General features: G+C 36.2%; 1 protein-coding gene across 4 annotated transcripts in view; it reads left to right on the forward strand.

The window, feature by feature from the left end:
• Nucleotides 1–23,661, forward strand: part of Syt1 (synaptotagmin 1) — a 556,957-nt gene that overhangs the window by 74,806 nt on the left and 458,490 nt on the right. For 3 of the 4 annotated variants that reach the window (XM_008852081.3, XM_008852056.2, XM_008852066.2), the window contains exon 2: nucleotides 20,822–20,932. The gene's annotated coding sequence lies outside the window, so the exon portion shown is untranslated. Of the gene's footprint in view, nucleotides 1–20,821; nucleotides 20,933–23,661 lie in introns of those variants that run through there. The other variant, XM_008852074.3, reaches the window with a different exon arrangement.

Consider the following 23,661-nt stretch of genomic DNA (forward strand, 5'->3'; position numbering starts at 1 on the left):
TTTTTCTTTGTAATGGCAGACATCTTTAAAATGTCAGTGTTATTCAAAATCCTGAGAAATAAGTTTAACCATTTTCCAGATAATAGGTTTTTTTTTTTGGTCTTTTTGAGACAGGGTCTCCCTGCAGCCCCAGCTGTCCTGGAACTCACTAGGTAGACCAGGCTGGTCTTGAACTCACAGAGATCTGCCTGCTTCTGCCACCCAAGTGTTGGGATTAAAGGCGTGCACCACCATGTCTGGCTCCACATAATATTTTTATATAGATTACATATTGAAATGATTATGTTCTGGCTGTATTGGATCACTAGTATCAATTTGATATCTTTCCTTTTAATACTATTTTTTAATTTTTACTCATTTAATTTTTATAAATTTCATGCAATATATTTTGATCATATTTAGATCTCTCACCTATCTCCCTTTGTACCCTCTACACAATTTCATGTACTCTAACATGTATGTATATACATGTTTATTAAGAACTAGTTTTTCAAAATACATTGGTTGAATCAACTGGAAAGATAGTCTTGTACTATTGTTTTGTCTAACTTTGAAGTTATTGCTCTAATACTAGTAGAAAACCATTTTTTTTTCATTTGCAATCTCTTGTACAGTGTTTCTTTGGTCAAGGCATCAAAACTGTCTTTGTTCTGAATGCTACACTCTAGTACAACAAATTGATCTCTGCATAGCTGTATCTTCCTAGCCAGCACATAATAATGCTCAATAAATACAACCGGTGAGGCAATGATGATGTTTGAAATGTCAGACTGCTTTAACTTACTTCTGCTTTAATAATTAGTTAGTTAATTTATATAAGGAATCATAAATTTGGGATCAGACCTTACAATAAAGATACTAAAGCAGAAAACTAGTATTGTCTTGTGGTTGAAGAACTACACGATCAGAAAATAAACATCATTAGGACACAGCTTAAGTCTATGAAGATCAGCAAATGTCAAAGAGAATTATTATATAGGTTTATGTATATTCAATAAGCGTTGTTGATACTAATACATCCTTAACCCAATTTCACATTTACAGTCAGCCATCAATTTCACTAAAGGCTATGCTGATTAGCAATTTCAGTAACTATTATTAATAAATATGTCAAAAGTTAAATTCTTAAGTTGTTTAAAAATAAAGCTAAACATGAAAGTCAAAACTAAAAATGAAAATAAATAATTAAAAAGTTGAAAACAGAACAAAGAAAAATCCCTCACATACTACAGCGGGATGTTTGTGATAATGCCCAGCAGATATGGGGAAGTTCTGTTTATGCTAATTTCCTACATCCCCAACAAGGAGTCTTGTGCTGATGACTTTGGTATTCGGATGTAAGCAACCTGAATGTATGGACTGGCAAGGAATTCAGTCTCATATCAAATCCTCCTCTTCACAGTTGTCTCCTGTCCACATAACTTTCCTCTTTCCTCTATGTATTTGATGATTTTCTACTCAAATACATTAGCACACTTATCCCTAGAGCACTTTTTGCCCATTTTTCAAAAACAATCTGGCTTTAAAGTCTTCCTTGACTTGAAAAAAACATCAAAGAGGAGGTCCATGTTGCCAATTTAAAAAAGAACTTCAGGGAAAAGCAACCACAATTTCCTGCCTTGTGTCTTTGTATCAAAGGGACAAGGAGATAATGTTACCTTAAAAATATTTGCTGTGACAAGTGTACATCACGGCTTCTCCAGGTGTCCACTGCTTGGCAAAAGGTGATGAATAAACATCTGCTTAATTTCCATCGAATGGACGGCATTTCCAGATCTCCATTATCAATAAGAATACCTAAGAAGTAATTATGCTTTTCCATTTTTTAAATTTAAATGAAAATGCTTTTTCAGTGTGGTAGAGAAAATTCCCGTTTTCACATTCCGTTACCTGGAAAGGCATACAGCTCACTGCTTACATTATTTCAGTAATTTTAAAAATAAGTGTTGTTTTATTTTTTCAGCTTTTATGTTGGCTCAGAAAGATGGATCTAGCCTGTGGCCACACGGCCAGTAGTTGGGTAGAACCAGAATTAGATCTTCTTTCAAAAGGAAAAGCTTATATTCCCCGTGTATCTTTGGGATTCAAATTCTCTCAACTGGCCTAAATGTACCACATGCTTTCTTTGACTTTACAAGGCCATAAGTACAATTTTAAAAACAGATTAAAATTTTCTAGGGTGTTTTCAACTACTCACCAAATAAATACTGAAACCCTGTAAAATGGAGTAAATCCTTAACAATATACCAAGTTATTTGATTAGGAAGTCATTTTTAACGTCAATCTTGGAACACTGTGTTAAGCACTCACATTCTAATACTCTACAATCTCCTCTTATTCATCAAATTTCCATGTAGCTTTGGATGAGATCATAAGCTCTGATAATTCTGTGCACATCATAATATTTAAGAGAAAGAAAAGCCATTTGGGAACGGATTTGGCATCTTTCCTCATGAGGAAGGTTATAGTTTGAGGTAAGGTCTTGTCTCCCTTGGCCAAATCCCCTTTAATAAATGGATTACACTTCTGAATCACATGCCTACAGGCAAGAGAAACACTGCTCATATGAGCTAATGCTTAAAAACCAAGAAATCGCTCTCTCCTTCCCTCAGGCCTCTCTCCAGGGTAAGTCCACCATGCCCTCTTCACCTTGACTCCCCAGCATCATTCACCCTCTCATCTCCCCCACCTGTCTCTCCTAATTTGGGTCCTGTCCCATTCCTTGTCTTGGGGATACAGACACCTGGAGAACCAATACTGCTTCCTGATAATTTTCATCCAGACCAATATAGGGCCTTCTCTTGGATGCAGGAGCACTGCTTCTGGGCATGGCCCCACCCTAACCTCCCCTTCATTCCTCTGCCTGCACCACCAGCCAGCCTCTTTCTGGGATGCAGGGGCTGACCTTTCCTCTTGCTGGTCCTTTGTATCCAGATGAACCCAGCCCCTCCGTGCAGTCCCTAGGAGTCTTTGGGGGCCAACCCATCTGCCTTTGCATCTCTGGGTGGCATGGTTACCATCTGCCCTAGACCAGCATCTTTCCTGGGCCAGGCTTCCAGGCCAGTCCAACCCCCAAATTCCTAAGGCCAAAATCATTTCTGGAGGGATCCAGACCTTAGAGGAAAGCCTGAAAACATCTGACCCTCATCTGAATTGGGCTTCTGTGGAAACTATCCTTAATAACACACCAAGTTATTTGGTTAGGGAGTCATTTTTAATGTCAATCTTGGAGCACTGTGTTTTTACTCACATTCTAATACTCTAAAATCTCCTCTTACTTGTCAAATTACCATGTAGCTTTGTTTGAGATCATAGGCTCTGATAATTCTGTGCACATCGTAATATTTAAGGGAAAGAAAAGCCATTCGGGAATGGATTTGGCATCTTTCCTCATGAAGAAGGTTATAGTTTGAGACAAAGGCTTGTCTCCCTTGGCCAAATCCCCTTTGATAAATGGATTACACTTCTGAATCACACGTCTACAGGCAAGAGAAACGCTGCTCATATGAGCAAACACTTAAAAACCAAAAAATCAGCAAATGTGGAATTTCTTTTATTTTACATCTCAAACGGAGCAGAGGTTTGGGTGTCATTTGATTGCATGGTTGTTCTATTTTTGTTGTATTTGTGTAATGCATACTGATCCCATCTGTTACCTTCAACTATATACCAAAGATCAGTCAAGACAGTATGCATTCATGAGTATACTGATCTAGTTTTATTACCTATGATTATAACTTTAAATAAAGGAAAAGTCAGTATGCTTAATTCATTTTGTATCATTTATCCTAGTGTGAAAAACTTTCAAGATCTTTATACATTGATGTTATACATCAATGGAAAAGAATATCTATAGAACCTGAATATGTTATATTCTTAGAATATATGTGAAATTCTGTTATATATATATTTATTCTTATACTATGCTAACTTTAAATAAATTGTGTCTTTTTTTCAGGAAATTATTCAGCCAGTTCACCTAGTTTTATATAAACTGATAAAATGTTGTCCCTGACCCGATATTCTTAAATATTGATTGAACTAGCTTGATCCAAGACTTTTCTGATTAAATATATGTGCTTAGTAATCTTAGTATACTTAGTAAATATAAAATTATATGTAACAGCAAATTCAATATTTTAAGATGCTCACTTAGAGCTTTTGAAATTATGCTGTTTAAGAATATTTATAATCAAAAGGCTGCCTTACAGAAAAATACAGGTTTATTGAGCTTCAAATGGTCTCTAATCCTCCCATGGACATGATATCACAGGCATGATTTATGAATTGGTGCTGCTACTTTAAAATGTAAATGAGAATGTTTTCCACTGGAGAGACTGTCCTACCAGAACACAAAAGAAAGAAGTTCATAAGCACAGCATTCCAGTGGATAATTCTAGCAAGAGACACCTAAAAAGAAGCAATCAAACACACAGGGCATAGTTTGTAATATGGAACAATAGATGTAAGGGCTTCTTAAGAATATGTGTACCCGTCAGAAGATGCTGTGATGTCTACACCATTTCAAACTAATGAAAGTGCAGTTGTAGTGCCAGCTACAGAAGCTGGGAAGGGACTCAGTGGAAAACTGAGATAACAGTTGGAGAAGCCCTCACGTCCTCTGGAACTGTAAGTGCATCTGAATGCCATGATCAGAGATGTGCATGAAGCATCTCTGGTTCTGAGGGATGTTGTTATAAAGAGTTTGCGCTACAGGATTCAAGAAACAAAGAAACAGTGTAGTGATTTTGAAAATAAGACAAACTACAAAAAGAACTATGTTCTGGAACTGCTTTAACATTCGTTTGAACTCAAAGTAAATTGTATATTTCTGAATATCTTATATTTATATTGCAGTCTAATACTAATATGTTAGTAAAAAAAGTAAAAGATGACAGCTTTTCTATACAAGAAAATAAAAGGTGAAAGTGAAGGAAAAGGACTTAACTGTTCTACATTTGAACCATGTTTAAGCTCATTCCTTTATAAATCCTTGGTTTCTCTAAGCAACTATTTCAAACAATAGCATGAATCTCAGGATTTTATGTCATATGTTTTTGCCACAGTTAAATATCATAATGCAATTTTCAAAATCAAGGTTCATTTATTAAGTGAAGATGTAACTGCATATAAAACTTGGAAAATAGGGAATGCAGAGATGACTCAGCAATAATAGCATTGTCTGTTCTTGCAGAGGACCAGTTGATTCCCATCAACCACATGGCAGCTAATAACTGTCCATACCTCCAATTCCAGGGGCTCCAACACCCACTTCTGAACTCTGCTGACATTACACGACATGGGTGCACTTGCCTTCATGCAGGCAATACAGTCATACACATAATTTTTAAAAAATAAATAAATGAATAAAATATTTTTAAAACTTAAAAAGTAGAAACACCTTTGTGGCTCAGGCTTATAGAGTTTCTCACCTAATGATCTTTATGAGAAGAGAGGGAAGAAGACTAGGGATGAGGAAGAGGAACAAGAATAATAGAAGTAGGGAGGAGAGGAGGAGGAGGAAAGGCCTTTAGCATAAAACAAAACCATTTGTTGAGCTCGATATAAAGGACAAATTGACTTGCTCCTTGTCAAGGGTATCACTTTTTTTTTTTTTTAACGAGGATCACAAATAAAGAAACTGATGCAGAGTCAAACCATCAGTATCTTATCTTATTGAAACAAGGCTCATGGTACAGTCTGGTTTGCAGGAAGATTCTACTTCAGAATCTTGAGTTAAATATGGCATCTGGAGGATGTGTACTGCAATGATGAATTTCTTTGAAATTTTTCAAAGAACAAATAAGCTAGCTAAAAATTGTAAAGAAACGCCTGCCATGTTTTCCGTAGGGAGCTAAACAATATTATTTTATACTTCAACCATAAAAGTTTTATTAGCCTAGTAGTCTGTGTCTACATATTAGCACTCAGGAGCATATAAGAGAGGTGGGAAGCAAAATAAAACTATTAGAATTCCTTTTTAGAACTCAGCATGAATCTTTCACCCTTTATTATTATTTTTTAATTTTTTACTTTAGAGAATTTCATACATGAGTATTGTCTTTGCGTATATCCACACCTCCAAGTTCCCTGCCAAATTCTCCAATTTCCCCCTCCCCTCTCATTTATTCTCCTATTCATTATTATTATTACATAGCCATTCATACATTTTATAAATATACAAATATATGTAATGCACTGAGTCCATTTAGTGGTGCTCATGTGTACCTGTGTTTACCGTTCTCCATTTGGGATCAGATAACCTCTTAGGGAACTAGTCCCTGGGGAAAACTAATTTTCATTTCCTCAGCATCCACTGCTTGCCTCTAGCTCTGCATCTTGAGATGGGACCCCTGCAATTTTCCCCCATTTACCTGGCATGTTAACTGGTTTTGTCATTAGACGGGTCTCATTAGACTACATTTTTCACCCTTTAATTAGATAAAATTTTCTTCAGTGACGCCTGTATTTTCATTCTGCCACTGTGAAGTCAAATATTTCTGTACTCAGATGCTTATTGTTTGGAAAGTATAGGATTTAATCTATGTAGTGATTATAATTTTGATGTTTTATACTTTAAGCAATTCTTATCCTTTTAAATCTGGTACACCAAGATTTCTGTGATGAAGTTCATGTTACATCAACTAGTTACCTTCATCTTCATGGAATTAAACATCCCCTTGTATTTCAAGGCACAGAAGGTGTTGCTTTTAAAATCATTTCTTCTGTGCTTGTTTGGATTACAAGCATTATGTCATATACAGATGAGAAGGGAGTTGTATGTTACCTTGCTTAGTAATGAACATTCTTCAGGTATCACTGATGCTTTGAAATTTATTTATTTAGGCAGGGGATGCTCAGGGGTTAAGGGCACTGGTGCTCTTGCAAAGGACCAAGGTTTGATTTTCAGCACCCACACGGAGGCTAAAAAACCATCCATAACTCTAGTTCCAAGGGAATCCGATGCCCTCTTCTGAACTTTGCGAGCATTACATGAGACAGCTGCACTTAAATACATGTAAGCAAAACATGCATAAACATACACACACACAAAGAAAAAAGTAATAAATAAAATACTAAATAAGAAAATTATGTGGGCAGAAGGAGACAAAATCACATAAAATGATAATCTTCTTAGAAAGTGCAAGCTGTCTCATTGAATTGAATTGACTGAATAGTGAATCCATGTCTCCCAAGCATGTCAGTTTAGGGTGATTGTCCATTATTATGTACTATGTATCTAGTACAATCCTTTATCAAATTTACAATAAAATCTACTGCTCTCATTTTACTCAGAATCATTTAGTAATGAGAAGTGAAATTATATCATTCCTATAATTTTATAAAAATTTCCTATAAAATTTCTACTTAGTTCCTATAATAAAAGCATACTGAGCTGGAGGTATTAGTTTATGGGTTTTGCTGATTTTTTTCAAAAGTTTGCTCCCTTTGCTGTTGTTTTAATGTTTATTCCATTTCTTGGAGTATTAAGTATCTTTGGTTTTTTTAAGTTTGAGTTTCATTTAATTTTTTCAAAGCTTTAACTGTGCTGACGTGCATGATCTCTGAAGTTTGAGTCACTTTTCTCACTTAGGGAAATATTTTAATAAAGGTATATAAGTGGTCATAAATACATAGAAATTTTTTCTACAATTATTATAAAGACCAAATTGCTTATTACAAGGTAAACTGTTGGCAACACTACATAGAACACAGTAATCACTCTGTAGCATTATTTCAGGAGTATTTTCCTTACTCAAAGTTTAAGACATAATTTCAGAAGTATTAAACTTAATATAATATCTCCATAGCTCTGATTAGATCACATTTCTTTGCTCATAATTGTTACATACAACCTACAAACGAGGAGTAAACACTAAACTTCAGCACTGGAAAACTGTCTCAAGGCTGCATCAATCAAGATGAACTAAATAGGTCAATTTTGTAAAGAGAATAGAAACAAAACACAGGGAGGCTCTGTGTGTGTGTGTGTGTGTGTGTGTGTGTCTGTGTGTGTGTGTGTCTGTCTGTCTGTGTGTGTCTGTGTGTGTGTGTCTGTGTGTGTGTCTGTCTGTCTGTGTGTGTGTCTGTGTGTCTGTGTCTGTGTGTGTATGTGCGTGTTTCTGTGTCTGTGTGTGTGTTTCTGTGTGTCTGTGTGTCTGTCTGCCTGTATGTCTGTGTCTGTGTGTGTCTGTCTGTCTGTGTGTATGTCTGTATCTGTGTGTCTGTGTGTGTGTGTCTGTGTCTGTGTGTCTGTGTGTCTGTGTCTGCCTACCTGTCTGTGTCTGTGTGTATGTATGTCTGTGTCTGTGTGTCTGTGTGTCTGTATGTCTGTGTGTGTATGTGTCTGTTTGTCTGTGTTTCTGTGTCTTTCCATGTGTCTGTGTGTCTGCCTGTCTGTCTGTGTCTGCGTGTGTATGTCTGCCTGTCTGTGTCTGTGTGTGTATGTCTGTGTCTGTGTATCTGTGTGTGTATGTGTCTGTGTGTATGTGTCTGTGTGTCTGTGTGTCTGGGTCTGTGTGTGTGTGTTTCTGTGTGTCTGTGTGTCTGTCTGTGTGGTCTTTCTCTTCTTAAACAGTCAGCTGTGTTACTCCCCAGGCCTCCACTTTGATGACCATATGCAATCCCAAAGACCTCCCAATATCCCAACTCTAAATTTATGGTCAGACTCTTCCACTGTCATAATGTAAGATAAATTACGCTCCATCCTACAGTGGAACTTAATCACTAAAATGGATTTTTTTTTATGATGTGGTGGTATTTTTCAAGTGAGAATCATTGTGTCTTTGGAGAGCATTCTGAACAGGATGTGTGTCTGTGTGTGTATGTTTGTGTGTCTGTGTCTGTGTGTGTGTCAGTGTGGACATATGTGTATATATGAAAGTATCTTCTGTGGGTCACAATAGTACAGTGTGGTCTGTGAGTGTTGTTGTCTTGATCTCCATAGAATATACTATAAATTAAGCTGTCATTAAAAATCTTCCTTATGCTTGGATTGGTAGAACATGCTTTTAATTCCAACACTCAGGAGACAGAGGCAGATGGATCTCTGTGCAATCAAGACCAACCTGGTCTTCACAGCAAATTTCAGGCCAGCCGTGGCTACAGGAAGACCCTTTTCAAAAAAGAAAATATTTTTAAAAACCCTTTCTTACTATTAAGGCATATAAGAACAAGGAAATTAATCGGGACTGAAAGTAAATAACCATGATTTATTTATTTATTTTTATCTCCATGATTGTGTCCCTGAACCTACTTACCATGTTGTACCCCAAAATGACACTGAAAATTGAACATCTATCAAACCAAATCTCCTCATCCCAGTTAAATGCCTTCATTGACCTTCTGTTTTACTCTATCGTGAGAACACATACTACAGATATATCTTCTTTATAATATTTTGGTTTGGATGTTGTGGAGTGAACCCAGGATCATGCACATGTTAAGAAAGAACTTAACCACTGGATTATTATACCCTCATTCTTTGAATATATTTTCAAGTATATAACCACAGTATGAATATCCAATAGGTAAGGTTGTGCAGCATATCTGATTCAGATGTTCTCTATTCCTAGGATAGCACAAAGAAAGAAATATACAATCTGATCTCTCTATACATAATAGTGCTATGCTCAATGAATGTGAAAAATATAGAGCTATGAATAATCATGAAATATTAAGATGAATAATGAGATGTTATTATTAACTACTAAGTTCTATATGTTACTGAGGAAACTCACATAATTTATGCACACTAAATAAACTTTAGCCCCAGCCTGATAATGAAAAATTACTCTTAATTTTATGCTCCAGATTTTCATTCATAATCTTATATAAGATTTTTACGTTCTACTTACATTCCTTTTTGCCACATTCTCTTAAAAACCGTATTTGTTTTCTTGGTACGACTTATGAAATAATCTTTTTTTAAGTATAGAAAAATGGTAGTTGCCATCTTACGTACACAAAATAGGCAGATACTGTGAAGGGTGGTGTACTAAGCAAACAATACATAGCCCAGCTCTCTGGGAGTCTGTAGTTGATAATCTTCTATTCTACTTCACTACTAGATAGACACACTTGATTAACCCATGGAATTTAAGTTCACGCTTTAACTCTAAATCTACCCAGAGTGTTTCTATTACTTGATCTCTATAAACTGTTTACATGATTAATAAAATATTGCTTCAGCTACTCTTTATAAGAGGAAACATCATGAGGATTTTCTCCAGTGAAAAATAGAGGTTTAATGCTGCTCAGGAACTTCTCAGTGATCTCACAACTAAGAGCCAGAGCTGATACTTGAATCACCATTGTTCCCAGGGCCACTTTGTCTCCAGGCTCTAGTATCATCACAGATACTAGATTGTCTGGAACTGTTTATGTTGTCAACAAATAATCCAAAGTACATGGATGTAGACAACCCTGTCTTAAATCAGATTGTACCACTTTTAACAATGTTCATTGAAAGTTTTGTTGACTAAATGGTCATATATCTGACTCATTCTTCACACTTCATGTTGTTTTGTCCTCATAACTGTAAGACTGATAGCTTTACTACAATTCTAATGATGAGAAACTCAAGATTTTAACAATTTTTTCATTATGTCTGATCCACGTGTAAAGTTGCAAACAAATAGTCTCTCTGATTCTGAGGAGCCATGGTCGTTCTATCTTCCCATCTTGATTTATTTTGCTTAATAATTATTTCCCTCTTACTCCATGTTTTTAGCTTTTCACAATGTATACATCAAATATATATGTCATATTGCTTATGTCAGATCATGGGCAAAGTAAGTCATTATGTGCTTACAGATCCTTAATATGAACTCAGAATTCCAAAACTCAGATATGTGTATTAATCCCACCCCTGTAGTTCTTATGTGATGTTGTAGAATAATTATTTCTTCTATATTCTTTATACACATATAAATCATAAAAGTTAATATTCATGAAAAGCAAAGTTAAGTAAAATAATCAAATTCTGACTTATATATTAAGGCAATATATGCATCTAAACTGGTCTTAAATTTTCTTTTATATTATGGAACAATTCCTTCATCAAAAATTAAATAACAAGGATAATAAATAAAATCTTAGCTTGTATCTAGATGTAAAGTATTGAGGACATCAATGCCCTTTTATTTCCTTGTGTCAAAGTAGAGAATGCCATCCCACCCAGCCTAGCGGAGTGATGACACGTTTATTGAATTGTCTTTCCTCACACATCTTGTACCCAATTTAACAAATATTTATTGAATTCATACTGTGGCCAAGGTAAAACTATGGGAGATAGGAAAAAGAGTAAGATATCGCTTGTGCCCTTGAGGAACTAATAATCTGAAGGCAGAAGACACATATACAATCCAGTGTGATAGTTGCAAAGATAAAGCGGCTGTTTTAACAGTAATAGAAAGGTCTCTGTTAGTATAGAGAGTGCAAGGCTAGAGGGCAGAGCAATGTGGAACTTGGATTGAAGTGGCAGGATATTAAAGGCAAGACATCAGTCACAAAGGCGAAGCACATATAGGCAATAACGTAATACAGTCCTGAATTAGAGAACTGATGGCATAGAGGGGAAAAATATCAGAGGCATTTCACAGAAAGCATCAGTAATGTGTGACACTTAATCAGATGTGCTGATTGAAATTGGTGAAGTCAGAGGTGCATTCTACTTTTCTTATCAGGTACTGGGACAAGGCACAAAATATTAGAAAATGCTTTTGAAGAAGTATGCAAGTTTCCACTTGAGGTTTGAAGGTTTAATATACGGGTAAGATATCCTTGAGACCACCATCATTTGGAAATGTGGGCCAAGTGTGCAGTAAAGAAAATAGCCCTAAAGACATAGTATTAAGTTAATTGGTGCACCAGTGATATTTGAAACTGTTAAGAGTATGTAGAATGTAGAAAAACAGAACAGCATGAAGGATCAAGAACTGGGGTGTCAAATACTGATATGATGAAGGAAAAGAAAACAAAGGTAACAAAAATGCAGCAGAAAATGTGCAATGGGTACATAGTATACAGAAGCAAAGAATTTAAATGAACGATGGAAAGATGCTCTACAGCTTCTCCATGTGGAAGAGTTCAGAACTGAGAATGAGGCACAGATCTGATCATCAAAAAGTTGATGGTGACTTCATAGAAGGAGATGGGAAGGCAGCTTGCCGAAGATTTTAAATGTGTGTGTGTGTATGTGTGTGTGTGTGTGTGTGTGTGTGTGTGTGTGTGTGGTTTGTAGTTACAGGCAGCTGTGACCTATCTAGTATGGGTGCTGGGAACGAAGTATGATCGTCTGCAAGAGCAGTATACACTCCTAAATGCTGATCTGTGTTTCCACCACCACCACCACCACCACCACCCATTTATAAAAAATTTGAAAAGAATGGCCCTCTTAATTCACTCTGAATTCTGAGAAGGAAATAGATCTAGTGAAATGTGAATCTCTCATTCAGTGGTTGTTAAACACCCTGTGCCGGTATAATGCATGGTGCCCTTTAAACTACTAAACAAGAAACCTAGCACAGGCTTCAGGGGACTTGCTGTGTAGGATTCAATATTGGTTTTGCAGCCATCATATCTAACCTGACATATGAAAATTCATTGATTTAAGAAGTATGTATAGAGGGTCCACTTAGGGTCAGATTTTGATATTAGTGACTGAATAAGACAAGCATTTCTGTTTTAATGCATTGTCTTCAATGAACAAGCAAACTGTCATGTAATTTGTTGGCAAGTATTACAAAGAAAATATATACAGAGTAAGATTGCTGCGGCAATAAAGGACTTCCATCCAAAGATGATATTTGACAAATAACTAGGACAGATGAAGAGAATGTGTTACAAATAGCCAGGAGAAGACCACGAGGTAGACAAGTATAAAAACCAAGTGTAGCAACACAGTATGTTGGGCTGGAGGAATGGCCAGTGGGGCTAGAGCAGTTTGGAGAGGACAGAATGGTATAAAAGACTTTATAACACCAGGTGTTGACTAAGAATGTCAACTTCGGCTCTAATAAATACATCAATTTATTCCACATGCTGATTTGACTATGATATAAGAAGTGACAGAAGTATAGAGAAAGAGACTGGAGAAGTCAGTGGCTCCAGGAAATAAAAGTCTTGGTCAGTAAAATGGGTAAAGATACAGGAGCTTGAGAATTTTAAATGGATGTGCGACATAATTAAACAGTTTTGCTCTTTTAGCTTTGTTTTTGTATTCAGGGACCTCATAGAAAATGCCTTGGCAGAAGATCAAGACTGTCTTCAAATCTTAAAATGTCTTAAGTTGCTTACTAGGAATCAGTGTCTATTGCTCTTTCTTCTATTCTCTTCTCTACTAATAATGGGAATGGTTATCTACTCAAGTATTTTAGGAAAATTAATTTTGTATTGGTGCTTAGGGTGGATAAGAGAAAATTATTATATAATTCATTATGTGTAATTGTATGTATAAGATCTTATATGTAATATGTGTGTATTTACATAGAAGAAATGATTTATAGAATTGTGGCTGATTACAGAAAAGAAAGAAGCAAAGATAACTCCACCTGTGATTCATAACTAGGATAATTGCCTGTTATTTTGTGTAATTCTCTCATTGTAAACAGCTACAGAACTACGGAAAATTAATACATGAATGAACACACAGCCAAATAAGACAAAAAGAACACAAGATTTAAGGAGTTAGTTTTAGTTTGGGGCCTTCTGAGTTTGAATAGAAAGTAAAATCTTCACCTGAATTAAAACAAGTGACAAACTACTATGTTCATTTTACATTTGATGCTAATCCAGCAGTAGTATTAAATTCAGCTAATTTAGCCAGGTTCCCCTGTCTTTAAGGCATACAATAATAAAGGTGATAAATGTTTTAAGATCATGATCCTTCAAGCCTGACAGACAGGGAACAAGAAGCACCTCAATTTCCACCTAATAGTCTGACTATGAGCAAGTTATACAATTATTCTGTTCCCAAGGTTCCTTTTTATTCAATGAGAATAATAGTATTATCTTCCTCCCAGGACAGGACAAACTTGATGAGTGCTCATTGCTACCTATCTGTAGCAGTACATCAGAATCTGGGTCTGCAGATCAGGTGTCTACTAGCTAATTTAATCAGTCAAACCCTCAACCAAGATAATCCTTATTAATTTACCTCTTCGTGCAAACAATGTACTAGGTTCAACCCTTTTTGCTAAAATAGTAATATGTTAATATAATAGTTTAATACATTTTTCTTATTTTATATATATATATAAAGTTTAAAAAATCTCAAAACATATTTCATTGATGATCAGTGCCTATTTTAAAGAATATGGAAATAATGAAAGTCATTCAGCATGCTAGTTTTTATATGTTTTTCTAAAATTTTTTCTAACACTAATTGAGGTTAATTGTAAACACTAGAAAATTCTTCATTTTTCTGATGATCTTCTTGGGAAGGGGTGGGGGTAAATTTCTTGCACCAAATGTGAGAAGTCCTGGGTTTTCTCCCCAGTGTTACTAAGTAAGGGGTCTGTTCATAATGCTTTAGAAGTATGAAATGTCTTTAGAGGGTAGAAATCAATTTCCTATTCTTCCTTTCTCACTGCAATCAACTAATCTTTAAGGTTTTTAAACACCTAGCTGTTGAAATAAGTTATAGCTTTTTACATTTGATTGAAGAAACATAAATATATCATTGTTCAACTGAGAGGAAGACTAGATTTTACTTATGTGCAGTTGTTATTACCCACATCATATCTAAAGGATGTGCTCATTTCAAAGGCAGATGGATCCTGATGGAGATTAGAATGAAAAGTCTTTGGCTGCATTCCACAGTCCATTCCAACAGGCGCACTCTTGTGTTGTCCCTTCCATGTCTGGCTTTCTTCACTTGGCCTTTCTTTCTGTGCAAAGTAGAAAATCAGAACATGATAAATATTTTCTTCTGAATAAGTAGTTATACAATAGTAAACTGTAATTACTGTAATTTCAACCTTTTTTCCATTAATACGCCTTTTTGGATTAAAGTATACAGTCCCTTGTGTAAATTACAAAACAATTTACTGCTCACTTACTGTCATCTCCTACCTGGTTTCTTAAAGGCTTATTTACATGAAAAGCTTGTATTTACTTACTTGAAAATAATGAACAGGTATCCAGGCAACAATGGTGCATCCTGCTTTCTTGGTATTGTGGTTAATATTTTACAGTTTTGTACTTTTTCTGTGAAAATGTATGTTTGAATGGAATCATTTATCCAATCCTCAGAACAATGACAATAGAAATTTGGTTTTATGCATTTCTTTGGAGTGAATGGTAAAATCAAAGACTATAACTCAGAGATGCTAAAACCAGAATATAAACTTAAATATTAATAAAAAGATGACCATGATAAGAATTAACAGGGTTTGATGCACCAATTAATAAAATAATAATTTCCAAAGATCAGTTCAATCATGTGCTTTGAATATTATTCAGAAGATTTTCTCTTTTAAGATTTCATCCACCTTTTATTTTATCTCTTTGAGACAGAATTTTCCTGTAGGCCCAACTGTCCTGGAACTCACTATGTAGACCAGGCTGGCCTTGAACTCACAGAGATGAGCCTCTGCCTCCTGAGTACTGGTTTTGAAGGTGTGCACCACCACGCCCAGCCAATTGTTTTTTAACAAATTTATAGTACAATAAATGACAATGTAATAGGTATTGTAGTAATGTTATATTATTTCACACTATTTAAAAGTTTAAATGTGTTAAGTTGCATTAACAGTAAATTACACTTATTAAAAAACTTACTCATAGGGCACCTTTTGGAATTGTAAGAAACTGAGGAAAATCTATGACCATGTCAAGATACTGCCAATTCTTGGATTTTGTTTCCCTGCACTCTCTTCTCTCCTATAAATGATGGCTCTTTCCCTTCCCCACTCCACTCACTGATCTGACATCCTCTTCTGACCTCCACAGCAATTGCATGACATGGGTGCACCTACCTACATGCAGAGATTACACTCATACACATTAAATAAACTGATACATTTAAAAAGTAGCTCTCGGGGCTGGAGAAATGGCTCAGTGGTTAAGAACACTGGTTGTTCATGCAGAAGACCCAGGTTCGTATCCCAGCACCCACATGGCAGCTAACAACTGACCATAACTCCAGTCCCAGGGGATCCGACAGCCTCTTCTGACCTCCACGGGCATTGCATGACACAGGTGCACTTACTTACATGCAGGCAATACACACATACACATAAAACAAAAATAATAAATAAAATTAAAAATAAAAAGTAGCTCTCACTAGATTGAGAACCAGAAGATATGAATAATATTTCAGTTATGCCACCAACTAGCTGTATTCACTGGCAGTCAAGTTTCCATTTATGATCATTTTTTTCAAGAAGAGGAATTATAGAGCCCTATTGAGAATCTAATGAAAATAAATAAATTCATAAACACAAATAATTTTACACGATATGTTAGGAATTTATAGACATTAAGTTATAATCCTCATAAGCAAGTAATAGCACCAAGAAATAGATAATTCCTAAAGATTTTTTGTTTGTTTGTTTGTTTGGTTGGTTGGTTCTTCTTTTGTTTACTTGCTTGCTTGATGGTTTTGTTCTTCAAGTGTAATTGTTCTTAAATATTCATGTCTTGGATAATTTGCTGGTCTATTGTCTGTGATATGCTTATCCACGAGGTCAAAAACCTGAGGTCATGCATCCTAAACTAATCATTTCTATTTGTGTTTTGAAGGTTCAGTGAATGCTTTGCCCTACATTGACTACTATAAAGTTAATTTTCCATAATAAAGTACTATTCAAATTAGCCTTTCAAAAATTACACTATAAGGCCAACTATTGACAAATGAGAGCTCATGAAATTCAAAGGCTTCTGTACAGCAAGGGAAACAGTTCACCAAGTGCAGAGACAGCCTATAGAACAGGAGAAAAAAAATCTTTACAGGCTATATACCTAGATTAATATCTACAGTATATTAAGAGTTTTGAAAACCTAAACAGCAAGAAAGCAAGCAACCCAATTAAAAATGAGCTTCTCCAAAGAAATACAAATAGTCAATAAATATTTTGAAAAATATTCTCCTTTAACTAGTAGCTTAATGCAAATTAAAATTACTTTGAAATTCTATCCTATCCCTGTCAAAATGTCTATCACCAAGAAAACAAATGACAGCAAATACAAGTGTGGATGTAGGAGAAGAAAACCCTAATTTGCCATTGGTAGGATGGTAAACAGGTACAAACATTATGGAAATCAGTATAGAGATATCCCCCCTTTAGACCAATAGAATTATCATCATCTTACCTAGTTATTCCACTGTTGGGCAATAATCAGAGGACTCTATGTCCTACTAAAGAGATACTTGCTCATCCATGTTCATTGCTGCTCTTTTCACAATAGCTAGGAAATGGAATCAACCTAGATGCCCGACTACTGGTGAATGAATAATGAAAATGTGGTATACATACATAATGGAATTTTATTCAGCCATAAAGAAAAATGATATTATATAATTTTCAGGAAAATTGGTGGAATTAAAAACTATATTGTTAGGAAACCCAAGCTTAGAAAAGCCAACACTGGGGGCTGGAGAGATGGCTCGGTGGTTAAGAACACTGGCTGTTCTTGCAGAAGACCCGGGTTCGAATACCAGCACCTACATGGAAGCTAACAACCGTCTGTTACTCTAGTTCCAGGAAATCTGACAGCCTCTTCTGTCTTCCCGGGGCATTGCATGACACAGGTGCACTTACCTACATGCAGGCAATGCACACATACACATAAAAATAATAAATTAAATATTTTTTTAAAAAACAGAAAGGCCAACACTGTATGATCTCTCCTATAATCATTTCTTAGCTTCTAATCTTTACACATACATGTTTACCTGGGAATGAGTAAGAATAGATGCCAGGAAACAAGAAAAGGGCCCGTGGAGTGGAAAATGGCCTTTAAGGGAGAATGGTTGGGAGGATAATTGAACCCAAATGATAGGGAGTGAATGGGTGACACTAGGAGTCGAAGGGATTAGGACAGAATGAGGGGCAGGAAGATGTAGGAGAGAGAGGAGTTGAGGGGAGGATCAACCAAAATGCAGTGAGCATGAGGCTGCCACAAGGATGTCTGCTACTGTCCATGCTAAAAGAAAGTAAAAATTTTAGAAATACATTAAGGGGGAAAATGAACAAGTGTCAAAATTAGGGGCATCATGAGGAAATAATTTTGGCAGTTTTCCTTGGAGAGAAAATTTACCTTAAGCATATTCCTTTTGGTTAAGTTGTTTGGAATATTTAAATGATTCATATTTAGTCCAATAAAATTTATAGTACAATTCATTAGTTGAAAAATATTGATAAATTAATAGATGTCCCACTATGAGGACAGTCTGTCAATTACCCTGTGTTGGAATTGGAATGGAGGTGGTATTTTCTTTAGAACCTTGAACCCTTCCTGGCATAGACTTGGCCTTCAGAAAATTGTTTCGGACAGAATTGCAGAATCAGTTTCTATTAAAAATGTCTTCAGAGCTGGTGTGGTGGCACATGCCTCTAATCCCAGTACTCTGGAGGCAGAGGCAGGCATGTGTCTGTGAGACTGAGACCAGCCTGGTACATGTAGTGAGTCCAGGTCAGCTGGGATTACAGGGAGACCCTGTCTCAAAAAGACAAAGAAGGAAAACAAGTGCTCATTTGATAGCATGCAGTTCTATGCAGCGCATGGCCAAGCAGGTTCTGGCCTAACCATATGACTGTGTAAAAGATTCTAGGCTAATCTGTGTATTTAAAGTCTGTGCTACACACTGTCTCTGCCACAAACTCTGCTGGAAGTCCATGGCTTGTGAGAAGGCCCACAGTCCCAATGACAGATGGCTTTTAATCTCTGCTGTTTGGCTTCCAGAATGCCTGTGCTTTGCTTACTCATATATTTTCTCTGTTGTGGAGACTGATACTGGCAGCCCTCTTCTCTGAGGGAGCAAATATTTTTTGAGACATGAAGTCATGGGGAAAAGGTCATAAATGTTCTCTGATGGGAGAAGCTACTTTGTATTCTAGTTCACTGTGGGAAAAGGACACAGTTGTGAAGTTCTACAATTGTGTAAACTATTAATAATCCCAGGTGGAAATAGCTCAAAAATTATTGTTTGATTACTTCATGCCCAGTGACACACACACACACACACACACACACACACACACACACACACACAGACTCATGAACATGTACATACCTGTGTGTCCCAGCACAGTGTTAGTGATGATGTTTTCTACTTCATTTACAATGAATGGTTGGATTCATCTGTTTATCCATTCCTAAGGATGGAAAAATACTCCATCTGTGCCTTAGCATATCCTAAATTCCCATTGTGACACTTAATAATTTATAGTAGCATTTCTATTTCCATATGTGTCAGATATTTTCAGAGGGAAGCACCCATCTTTTCTTCTTTATAGTTCTAAGAACTTCCCACCCCCCAAAATGCCAGGACCAAAGTACACATTTTTTTCTGAATAAATTAAAGATTTCAGACAAGTACATAGTGGTAACTTGAGCTGAAATCAACTAAGTATTATCTGTTTCAGCCCAGAAAATGTAGCTGGAAAGCAACTCAGCAAATAAAATGCTCCTGTACCATCAGTTCTTAAACCAAGGACTGTGGTTTACCTCAACCCAACAAACTATCACATTTTGTACAGATTTATGCCCGAATGATCTTGGTCCATTAGTTGGCAAATAGGACTGCTTAATAACTGCAGAAGAATTATAAAATTCTATTCAGAATATAATTAAAGCTGCAGGGAATTAGGTATTCGTTTATCTTGTAGTAGGAAAATTTGAATCCTCAAATAACAGGGTGTTACCATGTAAGCTCCCTCCAAAGAATTTAAAATCAAACTGAAAAGAGGGTAGAATTGTCTGGTTGGTATCAGCACTTCATTTCAAAAAATTAACTTATTTATTTTAATTGACATATGATAAGCTACCTATATTTACAGTGTCCATATGATGTTCTACAGAGAAACAGAAGGCAAAATTATTTTTACCTTTGTATCAAAGAATAGATTACTGTGTCAGGGATAGCATTAGAGAGAATAGACAGGAAGGATGGAAAAGAAAAGATTAAAGAAAAGGTGTGAAAGGAGAAATGAGAATAGTGGTTCCAGGAAGAAAACAAGGAAGAGAACTGCTAGAATATTCAAGGCAGCATCATTACAACTCAGATGCTTTTGTATGTGCAGTGTTTCACTATCCTTCCTAAGGTAAATAGCAGTGTCTTTCCTTTTTATTAGCACTGCTGCAGCTGCTGCTATTGCTCACAAAGACATTCACAAATCAAAATAGACTTGGTAAGCTATTCAATAATTCTAAAAAGATGGGAGAACATTGCCAGAGAAGGATAGCTCTCCAGTATCCTAACATGGAGTCTTGTTAGCAAAACAAAGTGTGAACTGCTTGGAGATAATTCCCTTTGCTATAATTCCATTGGGGGCCTTCAGTGGCAGTGCATGCTGTTTCTCCATAGACCAATGCCATTGAACAGGAGATCTCAGAAGGAATGTGAAAAAAGTTGCTCTTTTCAGACATTTATGCTTCTAGGTTTTTTTTTTTTTCTTTTTAATGTCAGCATGATTCATACCTATTGGTTCTTTGCCTGAAGAACCCAGCACAACTAGGCATTGAGGACGCTGGAGCAGGGTGTGACTAATGAACGGTCTGCATAAGCAGAAGTCTGTATCCAGTCAACAGTAAAACATGCACAGAATTGCAAGCCAGCATTTTCATAGAATCTTTCTATGCTTTCTCTCTCAAGGAAACCAAAAGCCAGTGTGAGCTTGAAGAGCCAACGCCTACATTCGGACTGGAAGACTGCACTCACCTCTGGCTTCATCTCTGAAAGTTTCACTGGAGCAGTCTGATTGAGGTATTTAGAAAAACTAGACATTCTTAAGAGATTTTGCTGATAATCAACCTCCTTCTCATCCATATTATGATGTTGCGGTCAGGAGTATTTGTGGAAACAATTGAACGTTTTTCTCCTTACTGTGACACAATGTCTTGCAAAAGCCATTCATGGGAGGGAAATGTTTGGGTTTTTTTCCAATGGATTCTGAGGATTTGATCTATCATGGTAAGGAGGGCAGAGCAGAATAGTTCACATCACAACACATGGCAAGGAAGCGGAGAAAGGGGGCTGCTGGTGCTCAATCAGCTTTCCCATTTCCCATTTTATTTGATCCTGGCCCCCAACCCATGGAATGATGGAACTGTCCATAGCTGTGGTGCGGCTTCATCTGCTCAGTTCATCCCCATGGACCCAGAGTTGTGTAGCACCACCTCTGAGCTGATCCCAAATCCAATCAAGTTGACAATGAAGACTAGCACAGATCATCAATTACATCTCTTTAAAATTTTTATTAAAGGAACATTTGTATTTGCCATATATTCTGAAATTATGACTATTTGTAATGTGTGTGCATGACCGGCTTAGTTGCTGGGCTGCTGGTCACTCTGGCCACTTGTACAGCATTTTTTTTATTTTCCCCCTGTTATTTCCTATTTCGTCAAATCTGAAGTTGTCATGGTTCATTATCTGCAGATGATCTCGAGCAGCCTTGCATTTGAAAAGAATATGCCATGGCATCTGCCTCTGTGCTTTTGGGGCCTGCTGCACAGATAATATTTTAGCAAGGGTACTGGGTGGGGGGCAGGAGAGGAGAGCAGAATTTGTTTCAGAGTGATGTTTTGGGGAGCCATGGTGTTTCTCACTCTTTCATATATGCCTAATCCAACAGTGAAGTGCATATATCACATTGTGACTATTACATGTGTCAGAGTGCATAATTGGGGCTGTAAAGTATCTGCTTGAATGTCTTAACTAATGAATGCCATCAAATTCAATTATCACCCTTAGACTCTTCATTAACCAATCAAACTGCTCCTTTGGTCTAAGACATTTCTAATGCACTTTTACTAGCATAAACACAATTCTATGCTGTAAGTCAGGAGTAATTAGATTTTCTCACAAATTTTTAAAAAACATTTTTATTAAATTTTTGAGAACTTTAAATACTTTGATCATCTTCAGATCGTCTCCCTTATCTTCTCTCCCCTTACAACTCCTCCGCTTGATTTTGTATCCTGTAATATTATTTTTTTATGGTCTATCAAGTCTAATTTGTATCCCCACGTGCTCTTCAGTGTGGGGCTATCCCCCAGGGCCTGGTCATTCTATCCAGTGCCACATCCTTAAAGAAAACAGACACTCCTATCCCTGCACCTATCAGTTGCCAATAGTTCCTCAGCTAAGCTAGGGCTTCTTACCCACCTCCCCAACCCCTCTATGCTGGGAATTTGTCTGTCTTGAGCTTATGCAGGTCTTGTGCATGCTGTCACAACTGCTGTGCATTCACATGATAACTGCCCTGCTATTTGGAAAACAGTGTTTCCTGCTAGTTGTCTACCACCTCTGGCTCTTAAAATCTTTTAACTGATTTTAAATTTTTATATGTTTTGAGAATTTCATACATGAGTACTGTATTGACATCATTTCTACCCCTTTCTCAGTCCCATGTTTCTGAAGTTTTTAATTTCTAAAACATTGCCTCTGACAAGTGTATAAGAGAGATAACGGTGGCATGTGAAATCTCACCTTCAAGACTTGACATCTATTAACATCTATACTGGAAAGATATACAAAACAGACATGATGGTTCATGTCTGTAATTCTATCACTCTTGATGCTGAGGCAGTAGGATGACCATGAGTTCAAGGTTAGCTTGGACCACAGATTGAGTGTCTCAAACAATAAAAAAACCTTAAATCATAAAAATTAAACATATAGAAATTGTATAAAAACAAAAGAAATATGTAGTCCTCTACTTAAAATGTCAGTAGCCTCATATTACATCAATGTTTTCATCTTTGGGAAAGAATTATTTCAACATTAGAAGTTTTCCTTATCTCTCTCAAAGTAAGATGCAACAGTGTGGTATCCCAGCTGTAATATTCAAAACACATTTTTCTCCAAAATATCATAATGTCTTCATGTGGATTATTAAAATAAAGTGGTTAATGGTGTTTTAATTGTCATGAAAGAATTACAACAGTACTAATATACAATGGATACTTCAACCATTTGATAATAAAAGACATGTGCCTGATATCCTGCTTGTGTGATTCCTACCACACAGCACTTAAAATATTTCTGTTTTGTTCTGTCCTACTTTGATTTCTTTTTCCATCTTCTAGTCTCAGACATTTTGAGAAACATCTCAACATGTAGCTTGAATTCAGGCCATAAAAATGTATGTTCCTATGCTCTGTGCCAGGCCTGAATCAAAGTCTTTGGAAATTGGCCCTAGGGTCACCATTCAAAATATGCATATCCGATTAAACCACTACACTAATACCACTATGCTTGGAATCACTATAGCTGATAGGAAATCATTGTAAAACCATTCATATACTGTTGACATCAAAAATGAAAACACTGAAAAGTTTGGATTTAAATTTTTCCTGCATACAGATATTTTCTTGGATTATATAAAACATAGAATGTTTATTTTACTTCCCTTTTACTGTGCAGGTTAATATTTGAAATCAAAACTTCAATATGTGCTGTTAATAATGTCAAGGGCATGTACACTGTCT

Source organism: Nannospalax galili, unplaced genomic scaffold (assembly GCF_000622305.1).
Source record: "Nannospalax galili isolate Female #2095 unplaced genomic scaffold, S.galili_v1.0 scaffold390, whole genome shotgun sequence".
Classification (NCBI taxonomy): domain Eukaryota; kingdom Metazoa; phylum Chordata; class Mammalia; order Rodentia; family Spalacidae; genus Nannospalax; species Nannospalax galili.